General features: G+C 45.3%; 1 protein-coding gene across 2 annotated transcripts in view; it reads left to right on the plus strand.

Annotated features, from left to right (window-relative positions):
• The first annotated feature begins 27 nt into the window (after window positions 1-27).
• The window catches only part of TLN2 (talin 2), a 572,423-nt gene continuing 559,298 nt past the window's right edge, over window positions 28-13,152 (plus strand). Inside the window, exon 1 of one of the 2 annotated variants that reach the window (XM_033920311.1) lies at window positions 28-143. The gene's annotated coding sequence lies outside the window, so the exon portion shown is untranslated. The remainder of the gene's footprint in view (window positions 144-13,152) is intronic. The other variant, XM_033920312.1, reaches the window with a different exon arrangement.

The raw sequence follows: 13,152 nt of genomic DNA on the forward strand, positions 1-13,152 counted from the left end.
GGAGGGGAGGGCGGGAAGAAGTTACGTCAAAGGGGGCGGGACGCGAGCTAGGGAACGCTCCGGGGCTGATTGTAGCGAAGCTGAATGAATTGTTGCCGCCACCGCCGCCGCTGCCGGCGGCTACCTTTAAGACAAGTTTGAAGGTAGGACGGGGAGCTGAGGGGAGGGGGGATGAAAAGATGCGGGGCCGCGGGCGGGCGGAGCGATGCCCCTTGAATGCGTGCGAGGGCAGCTGAATGCGGGCGCTTGGTATCTCTGTAACTCGTAAAGTATGTGCAATTGGGGGCTGTGCGTGTTACCTGAGCAGCCGAGCTGGCGCTTGTGGGTCCGATTGCTTCTGTGTGGTGGCGGAATCGGACTGGACTAATAAAGGATGTGGGGCTGAAAAGGCTATTCCAAGTGTTTTATGTCTATGAAGACACGGGAATTTTTTTAAAACACATCTTGCAGCAGTCCCCCCCCCCCTGCTTTCTGGGATCGTAGAAAGGTATGCTCCGTGCACGTTCCCTGTTCGTTCATTGATACCAAAGAGTAACCTACCCGAGCAGAAAATGCATCTAATTTGTGCTGCAAAGTAGCTTATTTTCGAGTGTTACGCTTGCAAAATCTATACGTTTTAGAGCAATTAAAAAAAAAAACCCAAACAAAACTGAGACATGTGTAACGTCGAAATAGGTATATAACTTGATTTGTGCATTTATTTCTAGCGTGTGGCTTAATATTCACGTTAAGATAATTGTGAGAATGCAGTTTGCAAACCAGTAAAGACTTTTCCTATGCGGCGTGGTAGAAATATTTGGTAGCTGCCTCCCAATTGTTTGCCCTTTTAATTCCATAGCTTGAGGAGGAGGATTCACAAGAAGTTAAAAGAAATACTCGCTTAGTTGTGGGGAAAAAAAAAAAAGCCCCCAGATTTCACCGTTTTCGTCTAATCTGCACCCAAATAGAGGGAACCGCTTACCCCACCTTATTTCGCTTGTCAAAGGAGGCGCAGTAGCTCTGTGGAATGAAATGTACAGCAGTTATTTGCTGGGATTTTGAATGAAGATTTTCTGTGTATAACGGAGTCCATGCTGTTAAAAGCACCAGCATAATACTAGCTTACTTGAGGCATTATTTGAATGCTTGGAGCTTTACTGAGGGATAAACTACGCTTAAGCTGAAATCTTCTCTTTGTATATATTATTTTCAGTCACTTGCCTTGGAAAATTTTTAACTGCTCCCCCCTTTCTCATTATTTAACTGTTTTTACATTTAGATTGTTTAGTTGTAGCAATATTTGCTGATGCACTAATTTATGCCAGATGAGTGGCCTGACAGTATAATTCTTGTAATCCATGTTTTTTGTAAATTGTTTTGTTACAGTTTTTAACTGCAAATTCCCATTGCCCTTTTCATCAGTTATTCATCTTTTTGACAGTTCCCCCCCCCTTTTTTGTCTTAAATCTTTCTAAACCTACTAGATTAAACTATAAAATCAATGTTATTTTCAGCAACTGTTTCATGCTTAGACATAAGAAATTAGAAGAGTGAATGAAATATAGTGCAAAGCATTGGGCTTCCTGCTCTGGAGGGGGGCATGTGTAGGGGATTCTGAGGAGATAATAAGTAGCATTCTCTTGAGACCAGGACTTTTGGAATTGCAGCCGTCCCAGCAGGAAATTGAACAGTTTTCCGGGACACAGCATGCCTTCTTTAGCCCAGATGGGTTATTAGCTGCCTCAGAGGATCTTCGGGTTGCTCTTTCTCTTTCTGACCTTTAACCTTACTTACCCTTTGATCAGTTTTGTGCTTAGAGTATCTTCACTGCACTGTCCCCAAGGCCAATTCACCATCCTTCCTTTTTTCCGTGTGTGTCTGAATGTCGATAAAAATATAAAGCTGAAATAACCTTGGTAGTCTATATGCATGAAGTCCATAGTTCATTAGGAATAGGGTTGTATCTTGGGTTAATTCTGCCTAGTAAGGGTGGGATCCAGATATACTCACTTGGGAGGGATAGGGGTGGGTTGAATTAGAAAAGTTCTGTGGTGCTTCTGGTTCATGCACACTTTGGTGTCTCCGTGGCAAACATAAGAACCTAAGAATTGCCGCTGCTGGGCCAGACCAGAAGTCCATCGTGCCCAGCAGTCCACTCCCGCTGCGGCCCTTAGGTCAAAGACCAGTGCCCTAACTGAGTCTAGCCTTACCTGTGTACGTTCTGGTTGAGCAGAAACTTGTTTAACTTTATCTTGAATCCCTGGAGGGTGTTTTCTCCTATAACAGCCTCCGGAAGAGTGTTCCAGTTTTCCACCACTCTCTGGGTGAAGAAGAACTTCCTTATGTTTGTACGAAATCTGTCCCCTTTTAACTTCAGAGAGTGCCTTCTTGTTCTCCTACCTTGGAGAGAGTGAACAACCTGTCTTTATCTACTAAGTCTATTCCCTTCATTATCTTAAATGTTTCGATCATGTCCCCTCTCAGTCTTTTCAAGGGAGAAGAGGCCCAGTTTCTCTCATCTTTCACTGTACGGCAATCATGATGTAGTGGCCCAGGTGACTGACCTCCTCACAGTACCCTAAAGCCAGTCTTGGTTAGGAATTCTCTCTCCCCCCCCCAATACTATAAAGGGTGCCCAAAATAATTAGTTAATGGGCTCCAGTGATTTAATTGTCACTAATTATGATATAAGTACTGACTGGCTGTAGACTAATTTCTAACAATAGGCACCTAAATTGAATTGTATGCAACTCAAAAGGGGTTTGGCCGTGGGATGAGCATGGGTGGGCCAGGAGCTTTCACAAAAGATGTGTGCAGTGTTACAAAATAGCAGGGATCCACATCCAGTTTAGGAACCCCCCTTTATAGAATAACGTTAAAGGCAGTGACGGAGGGGAGGGTGCACTCTGCCCCGGGCGGGGCCTTCCTAAAGGCGCAGCACTATTCCTCTCTGCTGCCCCCCCCTTTGCCGTCCATGCGCACCTCTTGCCTCCCCCCCCATACCTTTTGTATTTCCCAGGCGCGAGATTGCTGCCCATGCTGGCACTGTCTCTCTCTCTGACATCACTTGCGGGACCCACGCCTAGGAAGTGACATCGGAAGGAGAGCCGACAAGATGCGGGTGGGCAGTTCATGATGCTGCTTGCAGCTGAAAAATTAAAGAGGTACGGGGAAGGGAAGGGGAGCACGCACTGGAAAAGGTGCCACCATCCCAGGCGGCATTAGCCCTTGCTACGCCACTGGTAATACGTCTTCCTTTGTTAACTTTTTAAAGGTAACACATGCCAGTACAACCATTAGAGCATGACCTGAAAAACAAATTCAAAGATGCCTTGGATCTGGGCTTAGTGCAAAGCAAAGCAACCCCATGTTAAGATATGCTAAGCCCAGATTCTAATGCCCTTTAGGTAAAGGGCACCTAAGTTTGTACCTGAGGCAGTGGAGGGTTATGACTTTTCCAAGATCACAAGGAGCTGAACCCGGCTTCCTTAGTTGCCAGTCCAGTGTAGAGGTCTGAACGGGAATTACGGGAATCCCCCCTAACCCACGGGACTCCAGCGGGGACCCCCCTCTGGCCAACGGGACTCCCACGGGGACCCCCCTCTGGGCAACGGGACTCCCACGGGGATGGAAGGCTTTGGAAGCAGGGTTCGTCCATATAATATAAGTTAGCCTTAGTAAAAGAGGGGGTTTATAAGTTAATTACCTGAACAGAAAACAAAAAAAGGGTTCCACCAAAGAGATTCCACAAGGAAAACACAAAAGAAACTCTGAAATTGATGATCCTGTCAGAAGTAATTGCTGCTTTTTATGGGGATGGGCGGGGATGGAGGTAATTCCTTGCGGGGATGGGTGGGGACCAGTGTTCCTGCTAAGCTGCGCTGGCCTGCGTTCGCGCACAAAATATTACATCGCAGCGCACAAGTTTCTCTTCACAGCGCACACACGCGTCGCAAAGGTAAGGGGAGGTAAGGTAAGGGGACGCATTGGGGGGATTGCACTTCCCCACAATTGCCATGCTTCGGTTCCTCTTCTTCCTTCCTTCCTCCCCCCCCCCCCCCGCGGGACCCTGCGGCACCATCAACTCTTACTCCCTCTAATGTCGGCCCTGCAGCTCCAGACTTCCTCGCACCTTCTCCCCTCCCCCTTTGGATCGCTATTATTTTAAATGTTATAGCCGCGGAGCTGTATCCATCAGTGGAGATGTCTAACCTCGGCCTGCCCCGGAACTCTTACTGCAACAGTGACTTCCTGTTCCTGCCTAGACGGGCGGCTGCTGCAGTAAGAGTTCCGGGGCAGGCCGAGGTTAGACATCTCCACTGATGGATACAGCTCCGCGGCTATAACATTTAAAATAATAGCGATCCAAAGGGGGAGGGGAGAAGGTGCGAGGAAGTCTGGAGCTGCAGGGCCGACATTAGAGGGAATAAGAGTTGATGGTGCCGCAGGGTCCCGCGGGGGGGGGGGGGGAGGAAGGAAGGAAGAAGAGGAACCGAAGCATGGCAATTGTGGGGAAGTGCAGAGCTGCAGGAGCTGTTATAGCCGCGGAGCTGTATCCATCAGTGGAGATGTCTAACCTCGGCCTGCCCCGGAACTCTTACTGCAGCAGCCGCCCGTCTAGGCAGGAACAGGAAGTCACTGTTGCAGTAAGAGTTCCGGGGCAGGCCGAGGTTAGACATCTCCACTGATGGATACAGCTCCGCGGCTATAACATTTAAAATAATAGCGATCCAAAGGGGGAGGGGAGAAGGTGCGAGGAAGTCTGGAGCTGCAGGGCCGACATTAGAGGGAGTAAGAGTTGATGGTGCCGCAGGGTCCCGCGGGGGGGGGGGGGAGGAAGGAAGGAAGAAGAGGAACCGAAGCATGGCAATTGTGGGGAAGTGCAGAGCTGCAGGGAAGAGTGTTGCGGTACCCAGCTGGAGGGAGAAGGAAGATGAGGGAGGGAATTAAAGGAGATGCCAGGGCTTGGAGCGTAGGAGGAAGGTATGCCAGTCTAAGGGAAAAGGAAGGGGGAGATGTGAGAGCATGGAGGGGGAGCGAAAGATGGAAGAAAAGGAAAGGAGAGAGATGCCAGAGAATCAGGGAAGGGGAGATACCAGACTATGAGGAGAGGTGTGGGAGAGGGAAGGCGAGGAGAGAGATGCCAGACCAATGGGGTGAAAGGAGAGATGGAAGGGGGAGGCATACAGTTTCTGGAAGGGGCATAGAAGGAGAGAAGATGCCATATAGGGGAAGAGAGACGGCAGACAGTAGATGGAAGGAAGAGAGTTACAAGAAGATGAGGAAAGGAGAAACCACAGAAGACAAAGGTAGAAAAAAATTTCTATTTATTTATTGCTTTAGGAGACATGTGTCACTGTTTCTGTGAAGCATTGTATGCAGAGTCCAGCTTCTTGCTGGTTCAATTTAACCTTTGTCTATGTATTTTTATTTTATCCCCCCTTTTACAAAACTGTGAAGCGTTTTTAGCACCAGCCTTGGTAGTAGCAGCTCTGATGCTCAGAATTTTATGAGCATCAGAGCTGTTACCTCCGTAGCTAAAATCCACACTACAGTTTTGTAAAAGAGGGAGGGGTTAGTTTGTGATTACATATTCCTTACTAGGCGAAGGTGTTTTCTGTGTTCTGTGTGTTTTCTGTTAGGATTGACGGTGTAGGATTGATCTGTGCTGGTCTGGCTTGTTTAGTTTTACAATGGGTGTATTGATGTACTGCTCACTGCAATATGTAAGATGCTGCCTTTTCCTAGGTACTCATGTGTGACGTGTGGTTTGTTACTAAAAATCATGTTTTTCTTACAGATGGGGGGGGGGTGCCAAAAAATGATGGGCCCCGGATGTTACATATGCTAGGTACGCCACTGTATGTAAAGATACCAGAAAGCTGGCGTAGCAAAAACTTCTAAGTTTTGAGTATTTAACCCTCCCACAATCTCACGGGCACTCGTTTCAAGTTTATTGAGATTTTGATTTAAACGCAATATCAAATATTTTCAATGCGTATAACAAAAATAAATTTGGGGAAATAAATAAAACCATTTGAACCAGTGTTCCCGCTAAGCTGCGCTGGCGCACAAAATATTACATCGCAGCGCACACGTTTCTCGTCACAGCGCACAATAGGAAGAGGCGTACGGCAGATGGCAGGGCGGCGAGAGGAGAATCGGGCGAGTTGGCTCATAACTTGCTGGCGCCCGATATTTTTGGCTCACGGTGAAAAAAGTTTGCTCACAACACCCGCCCGCTTAGAGGGAACACTGGTGGGGACGGAGAGGATCCTGGCGGGGATGGGTGGGATTTCTGTCCCCGTACAACTCTCCAGTCCAGTGCTCCAACTTTTAGGCTCCCCCTCCTTTGTTTCTACTGACTGGTTAAAATATTTAGTACCTTTTCCTTTCAGTGTGGCTCTTTTAGTTGTCTTTTGTATTCTAGAATTTGTGACTGAATAAAGATGTTTAAAATGTAATTTATTTAAAAAAAAGTGGTGTTTTGTTTTGCATTATGCACGCAAAGGGTTGAATTTGCTAATGTGCACTATTGCACCTTTTTTTTTCTGCATTTCCCCCCCTTTTTTACAAAGCCACGTTAGGCTTTTTTATTGCAGGCCACGGTGGTATTGGCTCCGACGCTCATAGAAATTTGATGAGTTTCGAGCTAATACTACCATGAAGGGTGATTTAAAAAAACCAAACAAACCTAAAGCGGCTTTGTAAAAGGGGGGGGGGGGTATGCACTGGCAAGTATCTTTTAATGATTTGCATTTAAGGGCATAAGCACACTGTGTTAAACTTACCCTTAAAGTTGTAGATCAAAACATTTGGTCCCTAAGCAAGCGATGGAGAAATATTAGGCTGAAGAAATAAATATGTTGACAGACTACACTTCTCCCTTGGTATTCGCGGGGGATAGGGGCAGAGCTGGACTGTGAATTGAAAAACCACAAATATCTTCTCGTCCAGCTCTGACCCACCCCTGCCTCCCTCCCGCCTTCCTCCCAGCATCCCAGCCTTACCTGGTGGTCTAGCAGGCTTTCGGGGCAAGAGCGATCTTCCTACACTCCTGCTCAATGCAGATTGCCAATAGGAAATGACTGCCGTGAGTTCCCGTAGTCTCTAGAGACTATGACGGGAGCTCACGGCAGCCATTTCCTATTGGTGATCTATACGGGGCAGGAGCATAGGAAGATCGCTCCTGCCCCGAAAGCCTGCTAGACCACCATGTAAGGCCGGGATGCTGGGGGGAAGGCGGGAGGGAGGCGGGGGTGGGTCAGAGCTGGACGAGAAGATATTTGTGGTTTTTCAATTCACAGTCCAGCTCTGCCCCTATCCCCTGCGAATGGGGAGGGGGCTGGAGAGAGGCGGGATCGTGGTAAAATATGGGTTCCCCCCCCCAAAAAAAAAACCCCAACAAATCGCAAAGATGTGAAACCGCGAATGGGGAGGGGGAAGTGTAGTTTGAAAATTAGATGCAATACTGGCTCTCAAAAATTCCCAACAACACATCTTGCAAACAAGCCTTGTAGAAGAAAATGGCCTCATCTTTGAGCAACAGGCTGAGGACTAGAGAAGTGAGGCTCAAATCCACTGCCACTCCTTGTGCAAGTCATTTAACTGACCATTGCAAATTTAGGCCCTCTTACTAATCCACGGTAGAGGTTTCTAACGGCCCGGGGTGCTAAATGCTCCAACATTGCTCTGATGTTCATAGGAATTCTTTAGCACTCTGGGCCCGGTAGGAACCTCCTACCAAGGCTTAGTAAAAGGGGGTGGTGGTTAAATCCCTTGGAGGATAGGGGAATTATGTTCAGGTGCAGTAGGTAATTTGCCTTGAGCTCTTGCTAAAATGGCATGAGCTAAACTTAAAATCATTTCCCCCTTGTCACTGTAACCTTGGTTTTGCAAAATTCCTGAGCCTCTGTAGCAGCCAAATATGTAGGGAGATTCAACCCCATGGTCCTTATATCAAGTGGCTCAAAAGATATCCAGGTCAGTTGTAGGGTGTTTGGTTCTGTTATGTGGAAATATACTCTCTCTTTTACGAACGCATAGCGCGGGTTTTAGCGCCGGCAGCAGCGGATTCTGCTCCGATGCTCATAGGAATTCTATGAGTGTCAGAGCAGTTACTGACGCTGCCGGCGCTAAAACATGCGCTATGCATTTGTAAAAGAGGGGGATAGTTCTCTATCTAATTTTTACCCATTTTTCAAGTTTGCAGTAGAGAATGACACGGTGCCAAAATTCATCACCGTTCCCGTCCCCGCAGATAACCGCGGGAAATAATCCCGTGTCATTTTCTAGTGTCTATTTCAACCTCGGTCCTTCTACACCAGCATTCTTCAAAGCAAAGCTTGCGGGTCAGTGGTTGTGGCCATTCATACTCTGATTCTTATGTGAGCCAAGGATAATGAAGCCATTGTGACATCACTGATGTGATTGGTTCTTAGGAACTGGTGGAATGAGGCATTATGACATCACAATATCTGCTCTGGATACCAGAGACTGTCATTCTGTAGTGTCTGTTTCAACCTCAGTCCTTCTACACCAGCATTCTTCAAAGCAAAGCTTGCAGGTCAGTGGTTGTGGCCATTCATACTCTTGATTTTTCCCTCTCTCCTTAATAAATGACATGAAGATGGTTTCCCGCGGTTATCCGCGGGGAAAGGAACGGTGATGAATTTTGTCACCGTGTCATTCTCAAGTTTGCAGGCTAGAAGCCAGGCTAGAGTGGTGGTCAGATTAGTTGGGCTATATGTACAGAATTTGAACTAGAATTTTTATGTAACATTTTGCTTTTTGCCCCCCCCCCCCCCAATATCTAGAGAAAGATGGTCCACAAAATGCGTTTAGACATGTTTACACCAACCAGCGTCAAAACTGATGTGTAAGGCAAGCTACTTGCCTTCGTGTTTTTAGGGAAAAGCGTTATATAAGAATGACAAATTAACCTCCTCTTTTATGAAGCTGCATTAGGGTTTTTTATTGTCCTCTGTGGCGGTAAAAGCTTCGACACTCAGTGGAGCTTTTACTGCCGTGACCGATGATAAAATAACCCTTAACATGGCACTGACTAGTTTTAACATATTCATATATATGAAGTCAGAACCTCTAATATTATGTAAGCCACAATGATTCCTAGTCGACATTTGCGGGATATAAGAATCAGTATGGTATGGTAAATAAGTAAAAGCTTTAATGCGGTAATCTAATGATAAGCAGAATGCAGCACTATTACCATGAACATGTTACCATTAGCATGATTGTGCTGTCTGCTGTAAGACCTGACTTACACATGTTTTCCACGTGATTCTCTCATCATTACGCCACATGACTTTCCTGCATTTCTCCACTCCCTTGTGTTGTAGATAGGCTCCCACTGCTTTGAACCTGTAGCTCCTATTGAGTTCTAGATAGTATCCCATATGTCTTGAAACTCTGTTATCCCCCTCTGTTTACTTCATGGACTGTACATAGGTTCCCTTTGATCTTTGAACTATGTATGTTCTCTTGTAACCTGTCCTGAGTTCTCTGGGAGGACGGGATATATATTCTAATCTAATCCTTAGGTTTGTATACTGCATCATCTCCACGTTCGTAGAGCTCGACGCGGTTTACAGTAGGAGAAATAGGAAGGAACTACAACAGAGGGTTAGAGGTAGAAGTGTGAAGAAAATTTAGAGGACTTGGGATGTCAAAATTTAAGCAATATTTTTTTCTAATTCATATTACATTTAAAATACAGGCAGTCCCCGAGTTACAGATGCCTGACTTAAGTAAGACTCATACTTTAAGAACGCAGTGGCAGCTTCATTTGATTTCACTGAGCAGTGTTTCCAGAGGCATAGACTCCTACACTTCTCCTGTAGCAGATTCAGAAATGATGCATGGCCAAGGCACAAGAACAGTGTGTGGTTGTGCATGCTGTACCTTAGAGGGAACACTGCTTTAGTTGGCCCTTTTGTTAGCTGGGAGCAGAGGTAAGCAGCAATAATCTTAAAATCTACAAGTTCTTACTTGCATACAAATCCAACTTAAGAACAGCTTTAAAAATGCAACTCGTTCTTAATCTGGGAACTGCCTGTAAAATGTTTTTCTTCCTTAGTTGCCTGGATGTTTTATTTTTCCATCATGTTGGTTTCAGTTTCTTTTTTCTGCTTTTCCTGTCATCTGCTAATTCTCCTTCAAGTGGTTGATATCCATTTTTTCTTTTCTACTCTCCTGTCTATTACCTCACTACACCTGTCTCTGTCATATTGATCATTCCTTTTTATCTCTTTTCTGCCTTTCTTACAAAGAAACATAGAAACATGATGGCAGAAAAAGGCCAAATGACCCATCCAGTCTGCTCATCCACAGTAACCATTATCTCTTCCTCTCTCTAAGAGATCCCACATACCTGTTCCATGCTTTCTAGAAATCAGACATAGTCTCTGTCTCCACCACCTCTTCCGGGAGACTGTTTCATGCATTTACCATTCTTTTTAGTAAAAAAAAATATTTCCTTAGATTACTCCTGAGCCTTAACTTCATCCTATGCCCTTACCCTTCATTTTTTCATTTTTCAGCTACCTATCAAATTTCCATCTTCTCTCCCATTCCCCATCTCATTCTTTCCTCAGCCTTCCATTCCCTTTCATCTTTAATGTAGCGCCTTACCATATTTCTACCCTCTGTTATATCCTCTCATCTGTTTCCTCGTTACCCTTTCCTCCCCATCAAGGTTCTACCATTCTTAGAATCTTCCTTCCTCCACCCTTATAGCCCAGCATCTGCTCCCTCTTCCTTCATTTCCCACCCTCGTAGCCTGACATATCCCTCTCTTCTTTCTTCCCTCCTGCACTCTCCCCCATGATCCAGTGTTTCTCCCACTCTCTTCCCTCACTCCCATTTCAAGGCATCTCTCCATTACTCCATTCTGCTCCTGGATCCAACATCTCCCTCCACCTCCTGTGTATCTCTCACCCTCTCATCCACCCCCATGTCCAACACTTTTCTCTCTCTTTCTCTCTCCCTCCTTTGCATCCTTCCCCCATGCAGCATTCTCTCCCTTCCTATGCCATTTCCAGCATTTCTGATTCTTTTCTTACTGTTCACCTTCTCTCTCCCCCTGCCTTGTGCCCTGAGTCAAACCTCTCTATCCCCCTCCATGCACCATCTCTCCCTTCTTCCCCTCCCTATCATGTGCAACATTTCACCCTCTCCCCTCACCATGTATGGCTTCCTCCTGTGCCAGCATATTTACTTCTTCTCACCCTCCCCTCTTCTCGTGACAGCATTTTTCCTTCCTCTCACCTGTCCCCTTCCCTCCCTGTGCCAGGAACTTTCCTTCCTCCTCTTCCCTGTACTCTTCCTAGTAAGGCTTGATTCATCGAGTTATAGTATCTGTAATGATTCTCACACACTGCCTGTCGCTAACCCAGAATCCTCCCCTTTGCTGCGGAGAGACTTCTGGGTTAGTGGCAGGCAGCATGTGAGAATTGCTGTCGATACCGCAACCTGATAGCTGACACTATCCAATATCCTTTGTGGGAAAGGGGGAATTCTGCGCAAATTCTGCATTGCACAGTCACAGAATTCCACCAGGAGTGCAGAATGAAAGGTACAGTTAGTGTGGGGAAATATCCCTTTCTCCCTCTGCCTATACCAGTCAAACTGTGCCTGAATCCTCTTGTCTGCCCAAGAGGGCAAGATACCACTCTTTCCCTTGTCCCCACCCCCCGATATTAGCCTGGGAAAATCTATGAGCTCTCTCTTCTCAACCAAACATAAATTGGACCTTTTCACCCCACATTCGTCCTTCAGACCTTAATTGCTCTGATCACGCCCAACCAGGCAGATTTTCAGGATAACCACAATGACTATGCATGGTAGAAATCAGATTTACATATAACAGAGAGAGTGCATGTAATTGCATGCATCATTGTGGATATCCTGTAAACCTGACTTGCTTGGTGTGACTAGGGGACATGCAATGAAGTTACAGGGAAATACTTTTAAAACCAATAGGAGGAAATTTTTTTTTACTCGGAGAATAGTTAAGCTCTGGAATGCATTGCCAGAGTTGTGGTAAGAGCAGATAGCGCAACTGGTTTTAAGAAAGGTTTGGACAAGTTCCTGGAGGAAAAGTCCATAGTCTGTTATTGAGAAAGACATGGGGGAAGCCACTGCTTGCCCTGGATCAGTAGCATGGAATATTGCTACTCCTTGGATTTTGGCCAGGTACTAGTGACCTGGATTGGCCATCGTGAGAACGCACTACTGGGCTTGATAGACCATTGGTCTGACCCAGTAAGGCTATTCTTATGTTCTTATGCAAGATATAGTGCAAGGAGAATCACTTTGCCAGTGTGGACTTGGTGGAATAATTTCCCAAGCACAGTTAATTCTTGTTGATTTACCACCATCTGAGCTTATCTTGCTGCCAAAATGTCTTTAACAGAGTTGGTGCACTGTTTCTTTAAATATATTTCAGTGTGGTCTGTTTAGAAATCCATATTCTTTAATAGTGTCCTTACTTGGCAATATTTTTTTTCATTTAACATTTTCGTATTCCTTTTTCATTTTTGCAGTTTAAAATATTTAATTTATACCATTTGATATGAGGGGCTGCTGAAAAGTTCTCAGCCCAACCAAGAAGAGAATGATGTAGAGCCATGAAACTTACAAGTTATTCCGTACTTTTCTTGACACTTTTTTTGTTTCAAGGCTCCATATCATTTTCTTCTTGGTTGGGCTGAGAACTTTTTTTCATTAACCCCTTGTATACCACCCTTCCAGTTTAGGGTCCTTTTACAAAGATGTGGTAAAAAGTGGCCTTATCCTGCCCTTGGCCCGTGTATTAAGGTCACTTTCTAACACAGCTTAGTAAAAGGACCCCTAAATGTATATGTATAATGGCTGTTCCTCCTGGTTTCCCACCCTTTTTGTTTGTTCCTTAATTGTTCTTTACTATTTAAATATTGTAGTTCTTTCCCCTTTTTCTTCTCGTTCCAATTAGTCTTCGTCTTATTGTCTGTTTATGGCTTATGTCTGTTGAGTGAGTTCTTGCCCCTTTTTTTCATTTTTTTATTATTTATTGCTGTAAACTTGCTATTTTAATTTTCTAAAACTGCTTTGAATTTGGATAAGGTGGGATATCAAATTTTAATAAACCTTGTAAAGTGGATAGTGAAAGATTAG

This window comes from Geotrypetes seraphini, chromosome 14, assembly GCF_902459505.1.
Source record: "Geotrypetes seraphini chromosome 14, aGeoSer1.1, whole genome shotgun sequence".
Taxonomy (NCBI): Eukaryota; Metazoa; Chordata; class Amphibia; order Gymnophiona; family Dermophiidae; genus Geotrypetes; species Geotrypetes seraphini.